The 5,703-nt window shown below is 32.5% G+C and overlaps 1 protein-coding gene across 1 annotated transcript in view; it reads right to left on the bottom strand.

Moving 5' to 3' along the window:
* LOC108745670 overlaps window positions 1-5,703 on the bottom strand; it is a 58,919-nt gene that overhangs the window by 50,586 nt on the left and 2,630 nt on the right. The window lies entirely within an intron of this gene.

The raw sequence follows: 5,703 nt of genomic DNA, 5'->3' as shown, positions 1-5,703 counted from the left end.
ATATATATATATATATAATACACATAATATATATAAAATACATAAAAAAAAAATGACAGTATAACATTTTAAAATATGTAAAACTTTCTCTTTATGTTATTTCAGAGGTAAACGATACTAAAATATTTCCCAGTTTTTGTTCGTGCACTGAAAGAAAAGTGTTTAATATTTGTTACTATGATTGCATGGTAAAATAATTATGGTTAAAATCTTTTTATATAATTATTATTGTTATAATGTTAATAACAACAATCTCTCATCCCTATTTATACTTATTCTACTAACTATAAAAAATTATACTATAAATCGTGATAATTTCAAATATTAATATAGATACGAATAGTAAATAAAATAATCGTCTTTATGCAATAAATACTATCGCAATTATAATTGCAACCAATATAATATATTTTTTTAACATATTTACTATATACTTGAGAATAATAAACAACTGAAAAATGTATTTAAAAAATAACGAAACAATCACTTTCGCTTACAAGTGCATATCATAGTTGTGATAATGTTGAAACAATTAATAATTTGGATAGTTAAAACAATAAATATATATTCTTTGCAATATTTTGATATATTTATTAGTACTATTATTAAATTTATGATCAACGTAATTTGTAATTTGTTATTTCCATCTTCAATTTACGATTGCATTTCAAATCCAACCAACCGAATCGATGCTCAGTTTATAAACTGAAATGTATTTGCAAATACGCATATTATTCATGAATATTACCAATAAGAATCTTACTGGACCGTACATTGAAAAATTCAACAATAAGAAATAGAAGTAATGGCCATAATGATCAAAGTTAAATTTTTAATGCTTAAATAATTCAATCTGAATTACGATCCTGAGAAATATCGAGCAGATAAGAGTGTAACGCAGTTGTTGGAGCGTGATCAAATAATACTGTTAATCAGTACAGTAATTGATTATATATATTTTCATAAAAACGAATGTTTCGATTCTTTTTAGAGTCATCAACGTTAATACAATTCTTTAAAATTATATCACATGTATCAATAGCAGCCACTAAAAAATTAAGAGATCCTAAGTGCATGAATTTCGTTGCAATTCATTTCTGGAACAAATGTGAAAAGGTAATGTGTTATTGGCAAAATTAAATAAAAACTTGTAAAAATATGTAGTTTACGATTTGATGCAGAGAGATGTAATTACAGAAACAAATAATTATAAGAATAAAGTCCAAGAATTTGTGCAATAACCATTAAAAAAGATATGTATAAAAATAGTCAGAATACAAGAGAATACAAGTTAGTCAAGGCACAGCAGAGTTAAGATTGACGAAACTGTTTGAAAATGTGTCGCAGATACATACATATATTGTCATTGTTTACATAACGTCAATAAAGTCAAGCGTTAAAATAATAAATTATTTATAATTTGTTTAAAATCAAAATACAAGCGTGATGTAAAAATTTTGTATCAGACTGTAAGTTAATACTATTATTTTATATTTGTATATATATATATATAACGTCTCAGATACCAATCTTCTTCTTAAATAACGTTCACGGTCTAAAATTTTGACGTTCTCCCAATTAAAATCATGATTTAGTGAAAGTCTGTGATCCGTAATGACCAATCTAGTGCCATTGGAACTATTAATTTGTCGACGATGTTCTTGAATTCTCGTTTTTAATTTTCTGTCGGTTTGCCCTACATATGTCGCGTTGCAATCTATTTTATACATTACATTCTTATTTGACCCTTTCGGGAGAACATTTTTGTGAACTTTTACAAATCTTCCAAGTTTATTTAAATTGAAAAATGCTAGCTTCAAAATTACTAATAATACTCCTGAATTTATTCGAGATTGAATGCATATACGGTAATACCAACCAAGAAATACGTTCTCGTTCTGGTGGCGAGTTAGTCGTATTGTTTTGTGCCTTGGATTGTTTGTGGCATAATGCTTTTAATCTTAGATTTATCGTCTCAAAAATAAAATCAGAAAGGTAATCATTCTCCAGTAAAGTGTTTATTATAAATTTAAGGTACTTGTCATGGTATCTGGGGTGTGACAATAAAAACTAAATTACTATATATACTATATTACATACTATATATATATATATATTGTATATATATATATATATATATACATGCATATACGAGTATACCACAGTTATAGTCATTCGAACTGCGCGCCGAATTGCTTTTCAGACTTATAAACACATTTCATATGAATATTATTAAGTATCATGATTCAGCTAAAAATAGAATTCTTCTTCTTATTTGTTATCAATCTAATTTTTACTTGCAATTATAAATAAAAAGTGAATTATAAATTATAGTTATGTAATTATATGGTAATTGCAACCATTTTTCTCTCAGTACAAAATTCAAAACATCCGCGAAAGCCTCAAGGGAATGCAACGGATCGGCGAAGATGACGATTTCATGAATGACATGACTAGTCAATCAATAGTAAGATTTTAATGATACCTGACCTTTAATGACAAACATCGACGTTCAGCTGTAGACTGAGATTACGCATCTGAGCGCGATATTCTAATGGACGGCAGGCAAGCAGCCGGCTTTCTCGTGCATTTAATCGAATGGGTTAAAACTGCGGTTATTTGCAGTGCACTTCGATCGAATTGGCTGCCGTTTGCATAATCTCCTTCCGTTGCTCGTCGCGTCGCATTCGTCCACATCTGCACGCCTTTCTTTCGCCGGATATCTCTCTCTCTCTCTCTCTCTCTCTCTCTCTCTCTCTGTCTTTCTTCTTCCTGTCTCTTCCGCCTTTCCCGGAGCACCTTCCTTTTTTCCATCCGGTCGTACCTTCCATCCGCGAAAACGATCGCGTTTCTTTGTTCAAGGCAGGCGGGAAATTTAGGTTCCTCTACGATCGCGCTTGATTTATATCGATCGATCGATCGAGTTCCACGACGGCAGATCGTTCACCTCGCGCCATGCCTCGAGGGAAGCTCGATCCCGGTAGTCGTGGTCAGCGCGTGGCGTGGCGGACGATCGCCGCGAACGAATCGTCTCAATTGCGACTTCTTGCCAAGATCGGATTTCCGCAGATCGACTGCATTTACGCGAGCCCGAGGTCGACGACGACCTCAGTGACACAGGGGATACGTGCCGGTACGGTGTTCTTACGTTAGGAGAAAACAAATGACGTACCATGATCGCTTTGAATTTTGCACGTAACCGATTTGAATACATTTTCACGTGAGCGTAAAAATTGCCGGTCTTGCCTCTGACGTACTAAAATTGCGAGATTGTTTCCGCAGCGTGGAATAAAAATATTTGTTTCGAGAAATTTATACGCGTCCTCTCCGGTCGGACATATTTTTCTTGGGGAGAGCAAGAGAGCTCGTTCCGAGTGAAATAATTCTGAAACTTAAGTATCGTTTCTTCAGTATATAAGATCCCCCCCCGATGCAAAGAGAATGCCGAGGGCCGCAATTTATGATTAAACATCGCATACAAAATTATCATACTGTAATCACGTAGCTTTTGCGCGAAACGTGACGTGCGTGGATTTAACGAAAATTCATGGCTCAACGTATCATAAAATCATTTCGCAGTACGTTATGAATAGCATGGCGCTTGGCACACAGCAATAACCGTTAATGTCCGTGTAATAATTGTTCGCGGTGTATTATTAATACAACTTAATTACCGGTAAGCAATCTGCGGTATAAATATTTGTAGAGATGTCAAGTAACGTTTACTATTACCGTTACTTTTTTACAATAGCGATTTGTAATAATGACGTTATTAATTTTCATGACAGTAATAATAACGCCAGGGTTGAAACAATTTGGAAGTAACTCGTGAACACCCCGAAACAATGCACGGAAAGAAAGTTGTTAAAGTATTAAAAAATTTTGCTAGATATACAGATCTGAAATTCAATTTAATAATAATAATAATAATAAATTATTATTGAATTAAATTTAATATATTGAAAACAATTTCTGGTTGAAAATAGACGAATCAGAATTTTCTGATTAAGTCTATTAGAATTTTAATTGAGATAACTAGAATTTTGACTGATATAATTATTCTGATAAAAATAAGAATTCTAATAGATTTTATTAAAAATATTATATCAGAATTCTAGTTATCTCAACTAGAATTCTAATAAATTTAACCGGAAAATTCTGATTCGTTCATTTTCAACTAGAAGCTTTTTCCAGTGAATATCAAAATTTTTTGCAGCGTTGCTCACGCTCAAGCATCTTGAATAATTAATTTTAGATCTGTATTTTAGCTAGATTTTTAGATACTTGAGCAAAATCGTTCTTTCTTATACTCTCATTAGTTGCAACAATATTGTGTAGGAAATGAACAACAACTTGACAAGAGTTTTATGTGACTGAATAAAATATGTGCAATTTGCGTAGACATATGCTAAATTATTGTATCTAGTATCAATAAATTATTATTAGTTAAAATACTGCATAATTTATATATTAGCCTGTTTTTGTCCAGTAAATGTTATGAGTTTCGATTTTGTAAACATCTTTTGTAAACGCAGGTAAAGCGTTATAGATCTTGATTAAAATTCTAATAAAAAGTTTCATTTTTCAGTTACTAGACAAAGTTAATATGACTGCCTAGTAACTGCTCGATAAATGCACTACAAATTTCTATTAGGGCATTACATATTTCGCATTTAAAAAAGTAACGAGTTACTTTTCAAAGTGATCATTCCAACCATGACGTTATTGTTACCCGTTGTCATGGAAAATTGTAACTTTACCAAATTGTTATTATAAAAAAGTAATGATAAAAGTAACGTTTTAAATAACGTATTACTTGCTATCTCTATATTTCCCATCCGTCGCGAGTGGAATGTGTAATAGTCCTGAATCCGCGGCGTTATGAGCCAGAGAGCTCTTTGCGCGTGAATTACATCGGTTACGCTAAGTTTGTCGCGTTATGCGGGACGACACAAAGTTTCTTGTTAAATTGCTCGTCTTCCGCTTATGCGCGATCCGGATATATATAATATATATATATATATACATACATATATATATATATAAATAATATATAATATATATTTTGTGTGTGTGTGTTTGTGTGTGTGTACATGCATTAGTATGTACATGTACATGTATATCATTGTATATCGTTCAAAGTGAAAATTTCCCAACGGGCGTTCACTTTAAACGTCGCTGAATATTTATGATCCCAATCTCTTTTCAGCCTACGGTAAAACGAGGTTTACCGCCATAATAGCGATGGGGCGCGCGGCGTATCCGCGATGACTTTAATAACTAGTTACCGGATTAATTGCGTCACTTTGTCACCGTTAATTTACCTATTAAGCACTTATCGGTGGAATGACGTATCACGGGCGTGCGCGGCACAATTATTCATTATGCTAATTGCGCGCGGCTCTGCTGTAGATAAATCTTACTCACTCTTTCCAATCATGTAAATGCCATTATGACGTTTATATCGGCGCAAAATTAAATGCTTAAGTATTCGAAAATCGTAATTTAAATATTCGAAAACTCATAAATTTAAAAGTGAAATTCTCTGGATGTTGCAAAAGTCGGAGAGATTTGTATATTTCAAAAAAATCTCAGAAAATCTCAGAAGGATTGAAAAGTACTCTACGATCAAAAGGCCGACGATGTAAATTGCAGCCGGTCTTGAAATAGCAAGAAAAAATAAATTATGCAACGGGTGGCGGG

The sequence above is a fragment of the Trachymyrmex septentrionalis genome, unplaced genomic scaffold, assembly GCF_001594115.1.
Source record: "Trachymyrmex septentrionalis isolate Tsep2-gDNA-1 unplaced genomic scaffold, Tsep1.0 scaffold143, whole genome shotgun sequence".
Classification (NCBI taxonomy): domain Eukaryota; kingdom Metazoa; phylum Arthropoda; class Insecta; order Hymenoptera; family Formicidae; genus Trachymyrmex; species Trachymyrmex septentrionalis.
This window is presented reverse-complemented; position numbering and strand designations above follow the sequence as displayed.